General features: G+C 49.3%; 1 protein-coding gene across 1 annotated transcript in view; it reads left to right on the forward strand.

Moving 5' to 3' along the window:
• Window positions 1–16,175, forward strand: part of GALNT18 (polypeptide N-acetylgalactosaminyltransferase 18) — a 337,202-nt gene that overhangs the window by 288,266 nt on the left and 32,761 nt on the right. The window lies entirely within an intron of this gene.

Below are 16,175 nucleotides of genomic sequence, written 5' to 3' on the forward strand. Positions count from 1 at the left end.
TTTTAAAAAGATGTCTTGTGTGTAAGATATATAGATTTGTGCAATTGTAATATTGTATTTAAAACCATCATTTCCTGCCTAAACACACGACTGAAGACTACCATGCTGTGTCTGTTACCGTGTGTCTGAGTAATGAGACTTCCAGGTGGTTACACCTGTAGTCCTACTGCCTTGTCCTTTTTGGGGGCCAAGTTTCTGTGATGCTGACTGGTTAATTGTAGGTCAGCAGATCACACTATCCGCACACCATCCAGTGAGGCAACTCTTGCTTTGTTATTACAGTGGAGTGGCATTTTTAATGGGTGACTTTTTATATAAATTTTTGCTGACTTGTGACACATATGCAGCAAATAGACAAAATATAAATGTAAAAGGAATTGCAGAGGGAGCATACCCATGCAATCAGCACCCAGATCGAGAGGCATGGCTAGCTGCCTGGTTTTGAATTTTGCATTAATAGGATCATGTGGTATGTATGTTCTTGCATTGACTTCTGTCTTTTCTTTCATCATTGTCTTGGTGAGATACATCTGTGCTATTGCATGCAGTTGTTCATTTTTATTACTTTGTGCTACTCCATTTTTTGAGTAATAATTACCCATGTGTTCCATTGTTGATGGACACTTGGACAATCGCCAGTTGGAAGTACCGTGAAGACTACTGCTGGGAATGTCCTTGCTCTTGTCCGTGGGTGCACATGTGCACTCCTTTCCTTGGACTTGGACTAGGAAAACAATCACTGAGCCATAGTTTTGGCATGCGTTCACTTTGACTAGACACTGTATGAGACTGCTCAGGCTGCGGTAGCAGAATGGCTTCAACGACAGAAATGTGTGTTTCCTCACAGGGGCCAGGAAGTCCTGGAGCAAGGTACTGGCCAATTCAGTTTTGGGCAAGGCCTCTCTTCCTGGCTTGTACATGACCGTCGTCCCACTGTATCCTGAGAGAGAGGGAGGGAGAGAGGGAGAGGGAGAGAGAGAGGGAGAGAGAGAGAGAGAGAGCTAGCTATAGCTTCTTATAAGGATACTCGTCTGTCAGATCAGGCCTCTAACAGCAGCCTAAAGATTTAGAACAAGTTAGTCTATCTGCATTGCAGGAGGAGACAGAGGGAGAGGCAGAGGGAGAGAAAGCAAGGTTGTGAAGTGAATGCCAGAAGTGGGGCTCATGACCAAAAGGACGTGGGTGTGACTCACAGACGACATCGGCCACCTGAAACGAAGCCAGGGATAGAGATGGGGTGACGCCAGCACAGACACTGCCGACTTGAGCTAAACGGGACAGAGAAGTGGGCTGGGATGGAGGCAGGCTTTTGAACTTCCTGCAGTCTACAGGATTGGGCCACAGGGCTGCTGAGCTGAGAACGTGCCCTCTTCCTCAAGAAAAGGGAAGAACAGGGAAGGTGATTCGGGGATCACAGGACCCAGGTGGCAGGACCGTGCTGCAGAGCCAGAAGGGTGGCTGCGCCTCCCAGAGCCTGGAGGCCGGGTACTGAGCCAAGAGGACTACTCCTGAGCCTTGAGAGCTAATGGAGTTTGCTCTGCTGGGACTCTTCATCCCCTCCTCCACTCCGATTGGTTCCTTTTGGAAGGTATACTGGAAGGGGTGACGGTCTTTGCAGCTGCTGGAGTGGAATAGATGTGTTCTGGGTGCCGTGAGGTCACGAATTTGGGTGAGCAGCTGTAGAATGCTGCACCCTGCATTGCGTTCACTCCTGAACTGACTCCCTAATCCTGGCAGCGTTTGGAGGAAGGAAGTAACTAAGGCTAAAATATAAGGTAGACTCTGGTCTGACAGCGTGAGTGTCCTTTGGGGAGACACCGGCGAGCTCATCGGCCGATGTTCTGTCTGCCGAGTGAGGACACAGGGGTAAGGCAGTCACCTCCTAGCCTGGAAGAGAGGCCTTCACAGAAACCAAATCCATCAGCATCCTAACCCCAGACTCCCCAAGAACCATGAGAAAGTACATTTCTGCTACTGAAGCCCCACCTCCCCCGCCCCAGTTTATGATGTTTTCTTATGGTGGCTCCAAACCAACACACTGTCAGAGTCGCACCAACTCTCACTCCGCCGTCAGTAATAACACTCGCCAGGCTTTGGCATTATTTTTCAATTGTGGCCATTATGGTGTGTATAGTAACAGTGCTGTGGTTTCAGTTCACATGACTGATTATTAATGAAGTCAAGCGCCCGCGTTTTCAGTGTGAAACATCCCCATTCTGTTCTTGAGCGTGGGCCAGGTTGGCCAGGGCCCAAGTAATTGGTCTTTCTGTAAATTCCCTCTCTGGCTTCTTTTTTTTTTTTTTCAAAGATTTATTTATTTATTAGAAAGTCAGAGTTACACAGAGAGAAGAGAGGCCTTCCATCCTCTTGTTCACTCCCCAAATAGCCACAATGGCTGGAGCTGGGCCAATCTGAAGCTAGGAGCCAGGAGCTTCTTCCAGGTCTCCCATATAGGTGCAGGGGCCCAAGGACTTGGGCCATCTTCCATTGCTATCCCAGGCCATGGCAGAGAGCTGGATCAGAAGTTGAGCAGCCGGGTCTCAAACCAGCACCCATATGGGATGCCAGCACTTCAGGCCAGGGCGTTAACCCACTGCGCCACAGCACCGGCCCCACTTCTCTGGTTTCTAATACCTGCGATCTTATCTGGACCACTGGATGAATGTTGGTTACTCTGCAGGATGGTGGGTGTCGGCCTGGGCAGGGGCTGCCAGCCCTTGGCCAGCTGTAGATGATCCAGTATGGAACAGCCGGCATTATGGTGAAGAGCATGGGTTCCGGCACCAACCTTGAAAATTTCTTGGCAAAGTTTTCAAATGTGGGCCAATTTTCTTATTAGTAAAATGTGGCTTGACCGTGGCTCATACTGTAAAGTTTGTTGTGAGGATTTCACAGATGGATGTAAAATAGTGCCTTGCAAAGAGTGCTTGATAAGCTGTTGTGTCTTATTAGGACTGACTCTTAGGGTGAGTACCCTCAAGGGTCCAGCTGCAGCTGACTCCAGGCCAATTTCCCTTAACCTCATGCACCATCTGCCATGGATTTCTGCCCTGGCCAAATCCTGCCCATGGAGGCATCACTGGGCTACTATGGCAGCAACAGTGCAGTAGACTCAGGAAATGGGCAGTGACTGGACATCAAGAGGCCTGAGTCCTAAGCTTGGCCTTACCCTACATTTGCAGTGCCACCTTGAGCTTCTCTGGGTTATTTTTACTCTTTTCTTGGGATATAATTTTACACTAATCTGCATGAATCTCAAGTGTATGGATTAATGAATGCTGGCTTTTGCACACACTCTGCTTGTACCATCTAGATCAAGTCCACCAGCCCAGAGGGCTGCCTCGTTCGTCCTCTTGGTCAGTGTCTCCACCCGAAGGCATTGGCTCTCACTGTTTATTTGTTCCACCTGGGTCTTTCTGCAAATGATGAAGCCTGGCAGGGCCACCTCTAGGCCAAGCTTGGTCAGTTCTGCCAATCTGCTTTGCCAATTCCTTTATTCTGAAATGCACTTGGTCTGGGAAACTCTTGAGTCTGTGCTGTGCTTACCAGGAAGGCTGGGGACTACCATTGTGAATCAACGTCTTATTGTGGAGCTACAGCAAGTCTCAAAGCTGTGGGTCCCCCTTCCCCTACCCCAAAGAACGCCCATGCAGAACACCCATGCAGCTGAGCTGTACAGAGACTGATGGGACCCAGTGCCCTCTCCCACGGGTTTCAGTGCCCAAGGTAAGGAGACTTGAGACCAGCCTCAGATCATCCACACTTCCCTGAACAGGAAGGAGTGGGGACTGCTGTGGCAGGGACCTGTTGAGGTTGGCCTGCCTGGGGATCTGGGAGAGCCAGAGAGCACCGAGTTCTTCTGTAGTGGGTGGTGTGTCCTGTGTTGAGTTCATACCGGAACATACACAGGGGCTTGGGATGAGCCATGGGTAAGGAGGGCAGGCAAGGGGTCTTGCAGCCCTTGGGAACCGCAGACTCCTGCCCTGGCTGCCCACTGACTCATGGAGGGTTTGAGGGAAACAGATGCTCAAGGACATGCCACCTGAGGCACCTCTTAGAAGGAGAGCACACAGGTGCAGGAGCCCCAGACGTGGCCAGAATCAAACCTTCCAGGGCCATGTCCAGGGCACTGCCCCTTCCTGCTGGAAGTTCTCAGCAGCTGCTTGCTGGTTGCCATCGCTATGCAGTAGAGAGCAAGCCCCGGGCAGGGCAGGTGTGCACAGTTGGGTCTGCCAGTGCAGTTGTGCAGGTCGTATACTGCACAACACCAGGGGAGGGATGAGGTGCCTCACGTTGTTTTCTAGAGAATATAGACCAGCCCAAGGTGACAGTCTTCCTGGTCTCCATGAGAAAAGCACCCATAGTCATCACTCTTCATAGGAAGCCTGAAACTGTTAGAGGGCAAGGGATGAGCAATAGATAATGGTTAAGACCCAACTATCTGCACCCAAAGCCCAGCCATGACACTGACCGACTGGGCTCCTGGGATAGGTGTCATGAGTTCCCTGTGCCTCACTTTCCTTACTTCTAAAATAGAGCCTAAAGTGGCACCCACCTGGTCAGACTGTAATAATCAAGTGGCTGCACCTTAAGCATCCAGACCACGAAGCCAGGCATAGTCACTGCTTACTAACCTTGGCTGACACTGTTACAAACAGTGTCCTTGGTAAGGAAGGCAAGACCATGTCCTTGAGGGAAAGAACAGGAGCAGCTTAGCCTGGAACGGAGCAGATTTAAGGAGGATCAATTACAAGAGCACGGTTTTTTTGGCGCAGTGCAGGGAAGCTCATCCCAGTCATTGGGTTAGGTTGTACTGACCTCTCCACTCTCTGTGCCCAAGCCAAGGTTGGCAGACTCTCGAAGCATCAAGAAGGGTTTATCATGCAGGCCCTTAACCTAAGACAGCCCTGAAGACACTCTCCTGGAATTCTATAAACTGCAAGTTCATTACCTTTTTGTGGGTGCTTCTTGTTTGTATCTTCGAGAGTCTGTCACATGCCAGACACCGTCATTGACCCCAGGGGACAGTGATGGTGAAAGCCACTGCCACCATAAAGTTTACGGCACAGTGCTCAAGACAAACTGGCCACCACCTTTTAATCCTCAATCTTCCAGGCTTCAAGCTGAGTTGTGAGCACCTCTCTCTCTCTCTATCTATCTCTATCTCTATCTCTCTATCTCTCTATCTCTCTATCTCTATCTCCCCCCATCACTGTACCCTTGGCTCCATTTGAGCTTCATGTCTTGGCTCTCAGCCAGGCATGGCCAAGTCCAACCTCCAGCCACGCTCTTTCCCTTCAGGGGTGTGGTGGGTTGAACTGTGAACCCCTAGTTCATCCTGCCAGCCTTGTTAGGTGCTTCAGCAATTACCGAGTGCATTTGGAAAGATGTGAGTATCTGCAGGCATTTTTGAAACAGAATGCTAGGAAGAGATGAACAGATTAGATACGGAAGTGGTTAACGTCTTACAGGGAACTAAAATTGCAGCCTTCACCGTGCTCATTTCTACCTAGGCAGAAATCTAGGAGCTAGCAGCAGCTTCCTCGTGTCCGGTGCTAATCAAGAGGCAAACAGCAGTGTCAGACACAGATACGTTCCCTGGGAAAACCACGTGCCCTTCAGTGAGCCTGTGGAATGGTGCACCGGAATGATAATGACATTTCCAGGTGCCCGAATGTTCTTCTTACTGTTTTCACAATGTTTGTTGAAAGTGGAGTGACTCTCCAGGCCACCATGTGGGACCTAGTGGCCCTCGTGGGTTCACCGTCTGCCGTGTGGCCTCCTCCCCTGAAGTGGCTTCCTAAGGGTTACCATAATGAAGGAGCACAAAGTGAGCAGCTGTCACACCAGCCGGGGGCTGCCGGTCCGAGGCCGGGGTGCTGGCGGGGCTGTGCTCCCTGTGAGGGGGCTGGGGAGCGGTCTGTCCCAGGCCCCCTCCTAGCTCTGGCGGTTCCCTGGGTGGTAGCAGCGTAACTCCACTCCTACATGGCACTCTCCACTTGTGTCTGGGTCATTTCCCCTGTCTTAGGGACACTGGTCGTATTGGATTAGGGACTTAACGCTACACCAGCGTGACTTTATCCCAACTTAACTGGGCAGTGACTCTGTTTCCAAATAAGGTCACAGTCTAAGGTACTAGGAATTCAACTTGGAATTTTGAAGATGTACAGTGCAACCCTTGACACCCTCAGAGGGGAAGCATGTGACTGGAGGTCTGACTTTTACTGACCAAAAGGTACCTCAATCACTTCCTCTCTCACTTCATTGGCCAGAGCTAGTCACATGGTCCTACCTGACTGCAGAGGGGCGGGAAGTTAGGGTCTTCTGTGTGTCCAGGAAGCCTTGACCCTGGCACAAGAACTTAGACAATTTCTAAGTCAGTTTCCCCTCGGAAAAGAGGAACGAGGCATCTGGGACGTGAGCCGACTTGCCTGTGGGCACACCGCAAGTTACTGGCAAGGACAGGGTTCGCGGTTTCTCCCCCAATACTTGTTCATTCGTTCATCAGTTATATGATAGGTGATTGTTCATGAATTGCTCAAGTTTTGGTAAGTGCCACTTCCCTTGAAGAACAAATTTGCTCTAGTGATAGGACTGGGTTTCGTAGAGCACCTTACGGTGGGGCCCTTGGGACCCAAAGACAAAGGGGCCCTGAGGCAGGGGCTGGCAAGCACTGGTCTCACATCTGCATTTAAACCTTTGAGAGGCTCCAGGTCGCTGCTCTCTGGAAAGTTCCCTCTGACATAGCACGGTATCCCCAGGCCTCGGAGAAGGCCCCTGGTGGGAGGAGGCATGAGGTAACTAATCGAATTAGTGAGGTGAGGCTTGCTGGGAAACTTGCTAATTGGTTAATGAGTAAATGTAACCATTTTATTTAGATTAGCAGCAAATTTCAAGCAATCCTCAAAATAACTGAGACTATTAGCCCTAATTAGTCTAACAGCCTGGAAAATTCCTTCTAATGGGAAAAATACAATAATGGGGTCTCCCCACAGACTTTCTTCAGCCTATCACTCATCCACTCGTTCATTCTTTTACTCATTCAACAAACATGCACTGAGTAGTATTTCACACCAGGAATTATGGGAGGGAAAGGCAGCTTTGCCCAGGTCTCTGACTGGCAGAGTTCCAGGCTGGAGAGGTGCAGGCGCTTCAGTATTTACACTTGGGCTTAAGGTGAAACCTCACCATCTCTCGCCCCACAGCACCTCCCCTTTAGCCCATCAAAGGAGAGAGGATCCAAGACCAGGACTGGAGATTTCTCCCATCTGTTCTACCTAAGTTTTCTGGACTGTAAAAGACACTGGGAGAAAAAAACATGTTCCCTTTGGAAAGATACATTTGTAGCTGTAGAAGAAGAAAGACAAAAGGGACTTCAGTTCCTTCTAAAGTTTTTGAAAGCCTGAAGCTACCCCGTTGACGCTTCAGGAAGTGCTTTAACTCAAGGCATAAAAATTAGAGTTGAAATGAAAGAAATGCTGTGTTTTAATTTGGAGATGAAGTCTATGTTAGGTCAGGCAGCGAGTTTAAGAAAAGTATAAAATTATGGATGGACATTTTTTGCTGCTGTTTTAGGAGTTCCTTTGTTTTTTTAAAGTTCTCATTTGGTTAGAGAGAGAGCGAGAGAGAGAGGCCTGCTGATGGCCCTGTCTTCCTGCTCCCCTCTAGAAGCTGCCACACACAGTATAGTGATGCCAAGACCTCCCTGCTTGGCAGTGCCCGCATGGCGTTAAAGACTTCTCATGGGCTGCGTTTGCACCCCCAAGCATTTGCATCCCCTGGTTTTCACATTAGATCTCAGAGACAATTGCCATGTTTTTTTTTTCCCTTCGTGGATCAAGAATTGAAATGTGGAGCCTTTGGCAAAGTTGTCCACTTCCCTAGGGTTTTAATCTGTAAATACATGAGAGTGCCTGACACACAGTGGCTGTGCTGTTTTTGAAAAACTTCCCTGAGCTGAATTCTCGCCTTTCTCTCGTTAGACTGTGCCCTCTGCGGCTCCTGGGTTGCGCTACCTGGGAGCAGGCTGATGCACTGGTGCAGGGCCCTGACAGGGTCACGGTTTGGGAGAGCTTTAGCTGCTCCCCCTTCAGCTCTGCATCACTAGGGATCTAATGCAGACATGGTTATATTTGGATCCCTGACTATTGTCCTCTGAGCCATAGCCTTACACGGTCCAGGGCCCAGCATTCACGTACAACATTGAATGAGCAGAGCCTCTGGGTTGGCCCAAGCTGGCCCTCACACGGCCCTGCGATGGCCCCACTCTCTTGGACCGTGTGGACAGCCACCCCACCTCCTCCCTGAGACACTTGAAGAGTGGCTTTTGGGGCAGGGGGTGCTCTTGGCTTCCCAGGACATGGGGTGATGAGGAATGCATGAAATAGTTCAAGGGGCAGGTGCTTGGGGTCAGGCGGAGCTGAGCTCTGTTCCCAGTTTTACATATACCACATGCACCTGCGTGATTGGGGCAAGCAGTTTGGTCTTCCCCCTACCCCACTGTGTTGTCATCTGTGAACTTGGGACTGTAATGTGCATGTCACTACACCATTGTGAGGGCTCCGATGGCCTGTATGTGATCACACACCACCCAGTGCCTCCAGTGTGATGGCCAGGGTCGGGCTACCCCCCCCAGAGCAACCTCTCCGCAGGTAAAGCAGGAATTCAGGGATGGCAAGAGTAGGAATGGCTGCCTGCAGTCATCCCTCCCCAGGGCTGGGGTCGCTGGCAGCCTCCAGAGTCCAGGTACCTGGGGATCCTGCCATGGCTCAGGGCCCAGGAACTGCTCTTCTGCAGCAAGAGAGTGAATTGCTTTATTACTACATCTTGCAACCTCACTCCTTCCTTAGAGCCCTACTGAAAGAAGTGAGCTAACCTTGCTGCACCCCTGTTGCCAGTACTGGGCTGTGATTTCCGGCTCTGCCACCTGTTAGCTCTGTGGTCTGGGACAGGACACTTAATTTCTCTTTGCCTCAGATATCTACACCTTAAAACAAAGACTAGTTTATGGTAGTAATTGTTGTGGGGTTTTTTTTAAGATTGATTTATTTATTTGAAATCAGAGTCACAGAGAGAAAGATCGATCTTCCATCTGCTGGTTTACTCCCCAGATGGTCACAATGGCTAGGGCTGGGCCAGGTCAAAGCCAGGAGACAGGAGCATCTTCCAGGTCTCCCACATGGGTGCAGGGGCCCAAACACTTGGGCCAACTTCTGCTGCTTTCCCAGGCCCCAGCAGGGAGCTGGATAGGAAGTAGAGCAGCCGGGACTCGACCAGTGCTTCACCTGTTGTCTCAGCACCAGCCCCGGTAAATGCTGTTTAAATATAGGTCATATTAGTTCTTAGTGAACCATTTAATAACACTTACCTCCAACTGTTCGTGGAAAAATGTATATTGGGAAAAAACTATGCTAGAACTTCAAAATATTTAACTGCATTTTCTATGTGCTTTTTGAAGTATGATATCACCCAATGAATGGAGTATTACATGTATATATACATATAAGTGTGTGTGTACATATGGTGTAACTACCATGTATCAATCTTTGCTGGACATCTTCTGTATCCGTTCATCCAGCCGTGACAGCTTATCTCCATTTGGCTCACAGGTGTACCCAAGTCCCCACTGCTAATGGGTTGTGGGTACAGGTCATAAGGCCAGAACATGGTGATAAGTGTTATTATGACTATTGTGATTTGGATAGTAGTTTAGCTGTGCCCCAAAGGTTCATGTATTGGGGGCCTTGGTCCCCAAAGTCTTAGGTTATGGTTACCTTTTTTTTCCTTAAGATTTTTTATTTTTTATCTATTTGAAAGTTAGAGTTATACTGAGAGTGGCAGAGAGAGGTCTTCCATCCGCTGGTTCACTCCCCAAATGGCCACAATGGCCAGAGCTGCACCTATCCGAAGCCAGGAGCCAGGAGCTCCCTCCGGGTCTTCCACGTGGGTGCAGGGGTCCAAGCACTTGGGCCATCCTCCACTGCTTTCCCAGGCCAGAGCAGACAGCTGGATCAGAAGTGGAGCAGGCCACTGTGAGGCGTTTCGCCATGGGGAAGTGCCTCACAAGGCCTTCTCCTTACGCCCTTGTGAGTGTGCTGTAACCTGAACCAAAGGCCAGGGCCCGGAACGTCTCAGCAGTGCTGTCGGGGAGGGAAGAGGTGAAAACTCCGCAACGTGAGCACCAACTTCCTTACACTGGAGTTGCTGGAAGAAATCCAGTGAAGAGGATTGTGCAACTCTCAATGCTTGGAACGAGACACAAGACAGCAGAACTGGAAGCCAGCTTCAGTGGTGACAAGAAAGCGGTGAATGGAAAACTCCCCATGAGACACAACTTCAACTGCGATCAGCTAGAAAAACATTGTTTCTCTGGAAGAGAAAATGGGAAAACTCCGTGGAAATCCTTCAGATAGACTCTCTTCTCCTCGTGCCTATGAACGAATGCCAGTGGCTTGGCACAGGACCAACAACCAACGCTGAACATGCCTTGCTGGGATGTCTCAGGCCTCAGGCTCACGTCACGTCTCTGAAAGGCAACAACACAGGGAGCAACTGCCGAAAATAGAAGCGAATCTAGTGAAAACGGGAGGACTTAATCCAGTTCAGCAGCAGACAGTGCATGCCAAGAGAGGACCAGTAGAAAAGGTTACACGATCCAACCGTCTTCCAGAGCTCAACCCCTGATTGCAGAACTGGGCGGATTTCTATTGCTTCCCTTTTTCACTATGTAAAATATTCAGCGTGTTAAGCTAAGGTTCAGCACATTTTGGTTTTCAGGGAATGGAATGGATCAGAAAGAACTGTGAGACTTCTCTTTAGCTCCCCCTCCCGTTTGTTCCTTTGTCTGCAGGAAAGTAATTTCCCCACGACCATAAAACAGTCAAAGGAAATGTTTGCGATTTAAGAAATATCCTAGAAAATCTGCAGGTTGACACCATTACACTTGGCCTTTAACAATATCGCTCTGATCTGCTGTAATAGTAGCATGGCTAGTCTATTTGGTTATTAGCTGAAATGTGAGTTTATAGGACTTTTTGCTACTTTAGACTATCATGCTTAGTGTTTTAAACCCCAGGTTTAACACATCTGCAAGTTGAATGCATTTAAAAATTTGATTCAGAATATCATGGTATTGTAGAAGCAGTCTTCAGTCATGAATCTGCCTGTTGATCGCCCAGTTCCTGTTGATAGTCTAGCACCTTGCCCTGAATTTAGGAGACCTTTGACACATCTTTCACTTGGGCTTTATTTTCCATACTTGTAAAATGACTAAAGAAAAGTAAAATTTCTTACCAGTCTAGAAAATCAATATGTATTCAATCTATCACAGTCTTGCCGCTTAGCAAATGATGATGTAAGTCATTTTTTGATGTTTATTATCTCACAATGAGAGCCTAATTCATTGGAGCAGACTTTGCATGTGTTCAAAATATTTAAGTCCAGAAGTGGAGATAGAGTGAGGACAAGAGAAGGATTCTGTTAAGTCATTTATAATCTTTTTTTGAAATATCCAACTTATGTTTAGATTATTTTTGTCATTTAGACATTTTTATATGTCACCTGAGTCTATACACACCTATAATTTATTTTCCCACTTTAATAAATTTTAAGTTTTAATTCACTTTAATAAGTAAAATTTTTATATTACCAGAAGTCACCCAGAGATAAGCAGTTTCCAGATAATGGTGTCCCCACCTTTTATCTGGCATTAAACTTCAGTTCTATTCAGTATCACCAGTAATGATTAACAAATGCATTTCTAAAACTACCTCTATAGATGTTTATTTCTTTAAGAATAGATGCATGCATTTCATAAGACCAAATCATTCTTTTATGAATTTAAAATGTAATGCAGAAAAATATAAAGTAACTTCCTTTAAGTTATTCTACATTGAAACTATAAGTATTTGGAAATATTTTTTATATGTGTAAGCTAACTACAGATATCCGGTACTATGACCCATATTGCTAGATAATTATTAGATTTTTATGTCTTATACCATCTTTCTTAGCATTAGCAACCAATTGATAATGTAAACACGAATGATAATTAGGAATATCAATGAAAAATAAACAAGTTTGTTTGCTTTAAAAAAGGAAAAGGAAGTGGAGCAGCTGGGACTCAAACCGGCGCCCATATGGGATGCTGGCACTGCAGGCAGAGGTTTTACCCGCTATGCCACAGCACTGGCCCCAGGTCATGGTTGTCTTATGGCTATGGATTAAGGGTGGAAGCTTGATCTACTCATGGCATCTGGGGGGTGGGCCCACTGGGAGGTCTTAGGTCACTAGGGTGTGCCCTTGGAGGGTAGTTCCCAGAAGAGGGCTGATTATTGAAACCGAGTTTGGCTCTGCTGCCCTGTCTGCTTCCTGGTTTGCCTTGTGGCCCCCTCTGCATGTGTCCTTCCATTGTCATCCTCCAGCCTCCCGAGATGACTAAATGGAGGGAACTGGTCAACCTTGGCCTGTGAACCTCCAAACCACACACTGAAAGAAACCTCCCTTCCTGGGTAGCTGTCTCAGGGACTGTACTTCAGTGATGGAAAGCCGGCTGCTAGACTCACCCACGCAGGGGCACCCTCTCCCAGGATGAGACTGGGAAGACAGGGATCCTCCTGCCAGCACCGCTTCCCTTAGAGGCCCCTGCCTCCCCACCACAGCCACCCCCTGGAACTCGCCTGAGCCTTTCCCTAATCCCTAACCCACCCGGAGCTGGTTCCCAGTCTCGGGGGGAGGTGAGCACCCAGCTTATCTCCCAGCCTGCTCTCTGAGAGCCCCTCATTTCTGTTTCTCCCTTGCAATTGCACACGGAGGCAGAGCCACCTGGCCTGGATGCATCACTCGGCCCAGAGGGAGGGATGCACGTGTGAGGCACCCAGATGCTGGCGCTGCAGATACCCTGCCCTCTGCACTGAGTAATGGTGAACTCTGAGCTGCCCTTGCAACTCCAGTGCTAAAAAAGGAGTCCTTGATTTGTAATTCATTCCACATGGTGTTGTTCTTCACGTCCTGTCCAAAATGCACCATTAGAGTTGTAAACAGGGAGCTTTGCATGACTTTTATTAAACCCCTACATGCTGGGAAGAAGCAGTCATTAGCAGCACCACGATGGGCCGGCACTCAGGCTCACTAACCAGCGAGAGGCTGAGGGTCTTGCCTTACCACTCACCTGCTATTCTTTAGAGAGCTTTGCTTCCTAGGCCTCTTCGGCCTTGGGGACAGCTCAGGAACCCAGTAACAAAGGAGCTCAATTGAGACTCTGTCTTGGCTCTGTGCTCTTTGACAAGTCATCTTGCTCCTTTAAGCCTCAGCTTCCTGATGCACACACAGGGAACAGGCACTGAGGGTGAGGTGAAGAAGTACCAAACGCCAGCACCCAGTCCGGCACAGCACTGGGCTCAGGAATGGTGGTCTCTCATTCCACTTCGAGCAATCTTTCTAACTTCTAACCACCAGTTAGAAATAACTTATTGTCTATGACTTTGTAATGTATGACTACAAACACCGATGGTTCATTTATGGGCTATGAGACATTTATGATTATGAAAGGTTGTCAGAATAGCAGCTTGCATTGGTCATTTACAATTTCTCGGCTTCATATGTACAGGTTCAGTTAATGTTCTTAAGAACAGCTATGAGCCCAGTTTGGCACAGGAGAAATCAGGTTCAGAGCCACCATGGAACGTGCTCAAGATCAACCATTACTGGGTGGTGGAGCCTGGCTTGGATCCCAGGCTGCCCAGCTGCAGAGCCCAGGCTCAGAGCTGTGACTCGGTGCTGTCTTCCTAGTTTAACTAAACACAGGGCCCTGCTCGCAGGAAGTTCTCCAGCCAGACACAGGACAGGGCACCACAGTGTGGTGTGATATCAGCCTGGCAGGAGGGCAGTGCGCTGTGCAGTTCCTGGATGCATGAATGCTATACTGAGCATACGGGAGAGGGAGTCAACCAACCAGCTGTGCTTCTTCTTAGGATGCAAAGGAAAGCTGGCTCTGCTTGGCAGTCTTCTCCCTGGAAGTACTTACGGCGGGTTCCCAAAATGAGGCTGCAGGAGATTGGGAACACTGCCCCATTGACACTGTCCTTGCCCATGGAATCTGTGGCTCTCCTGACTCCCAAGGGCTGTCCACACGTGCATCCTGCCTTGGGGCTCCCCAGTTTCCCCTGAGGAATCACGGAAACCATCCTCCCCCAGAGAGATGTCCATTCTGAGCCTCAAATCCAAAGCCCAGCATGCCCCCCGCCCCCCTCAGCCCGAGAGCCGTCTCCTTAGGGAAGTCTCTCTTGACCACCCTGCATGAGGTGCTCTTCCTTGGTGTTCCTGGGTCTCTGTGCCTTGTCTGATTCCTGTGGCACCTGTGTAGGCACGGTTGCGGTCAGAGCTGGCCATGAGGTGTGGCTTCCTGCAGCCAATGGCCCCTGTGCAGAGCCGAAGGACCTGCTCCTGTCTCTGACCCAAGACCTAGAGTTGGGGGCCTGAGGGCTGTGCTTTTCTGCACTGGGCTGGAAGCCAGATCTCAGTCATCGTCCCTGATGACGGGCCAGTTGCTTTGGCAGCGTTGAGCAGTACTGGGGGACACCCCCTCCTGCCACCAGTGTGGCTAGCTCCTAAAGCGTACCTGCCTCTCCATTTGACCCAACCCCCAGGCAAGAGAAAGGTAAACTCCTCGGGCCCCAAGGGCTCTCCTGTGGGCAGGGCTGATCTGCTAACACCGCCCCCAGCAGCTCTCTGTGGCTCACTCCCCTGCTCAAGACAGCCCTGCCCAACCGCAGCCAGTGGAGCCCAGGATAGGAGCAGCTGAGGCACAGTGCTAAGGCACTTGTCTCCCACACCCATCTGCAGCAGGAACCAGGCAGGTTTCCCCACCAGCTGTGGGAGTACCCTGAGGCTCCCTGCCCTCAGGCAGGCCCCCAGGAAGGAGCTGTTTCACCCCGGCCCATTACTGCCATTTCTCAGCAGGGTGTCCCTGACACTTCACGCATGCTGCTTCCCTTCCCTGCACCCGCACCCACAGTCCTGACCCCCTGCACTTCCAAAGCCTTCCTGGAGGAGGTGGTTCCAGCCCCAGCTGAGACTTGGAGAAAGAAGGGCTGTGGATCTGGGAACGGCTGGTGGCGCTGAGCGAGGTGGCCTGAGTGGTGTTGATTTCCAGGCAGCTCTGGGTGGGCTTACTCTGCGTCAAGACCGTACCAAAGGAGGTGTGCTTGGAACACATCGTGGGCATCAGTGGATTTTTCCATTTGATTTTCATTGGACTTGGTGACAATAATTCCATTGTCAGCACATTGCCATCATCCCTAATGCTTTTCTTGAAATCTGCTCATTGCTGCCCGTTAGTTTTACTGGAGTCCTTGAGGTTAGCACTGTGTTAACACAATGGGAATTTAAGCAGAGCTGGGCTCTCTAAATCAATCACCAGAACAGCTTTAGTTTTTTTTTTTTTTTTTTCCCTTGCTCAAAAATATGCTATTAAATGCAGTGACACGTGTGGGAGTGGAGGTTGGCTTGGGTGAAGGACATGTTTAAAAGGAAAATTTCATAACACGTTATATGCAGAAAAAGGACCTGCCCGGTCTTAGTTCTTGTAGAACCGGGATACAGAACAGATTCACTGCTCTGCACTTAGCATCCTGGGATTTACTGGGCTGCTCAGAAACTCAGTCATATTTATCTGGGGCATATGGAAGCCTAACAAATATAGATTGAAGAAAGAGTGAACTAAATTGATGGGAAAATTAACTAAAGCTTTTTAAGTGCTGATCACAAAATGGGATGAGTCAGTGTTCACCTCCGCATCCTTCCAGGGGGTTCCTATGGCAGCAAGGACCGTCCTGCACCTGCCCTCGGAGCCCGAGGAGAGTTGCTACCCAGGGAGTGTCTCAGCCCCGTGATGCGTGCAGTGCTCAGGGATTGTCTGGGAGGACGTGGCAGGGAGACCGCTTCTGTCTAAGGCAGCAAGTGGGCGGGGAGTGGAGCCCGCTCTCCTGCAGTGTTTGCCATGAGGCAATGAAGAGGAAGGTCCTGGCCATCAGAAGGGGCACCTGATTGGCTGTTTAAGGAAAATGCAGAACATACGTGCAGGCTGAGGGGAAGAAATCAGTAGAGAAAGAGATCAGGTAGCTAAGTAGAGAGGGGTAATCAATGAAGCAACGTCCCTCTGGGGTGGGGACAGGGGA

The sequence above is a fragment of the Lepus europaeus genome, chromosome 7 (assembly GCF_033115175.1).
Source record: "Lepus europaeus isolate LE1 chromosome 7, mLepTim1.pri, whole genome shotgun sequence".
Taxonomy (NCBI): Eukaryota; Metazoa; Chordata; class Mammalia; order Lagomorpha; family Leporidae; genus Lepus; species Lepus europaeus.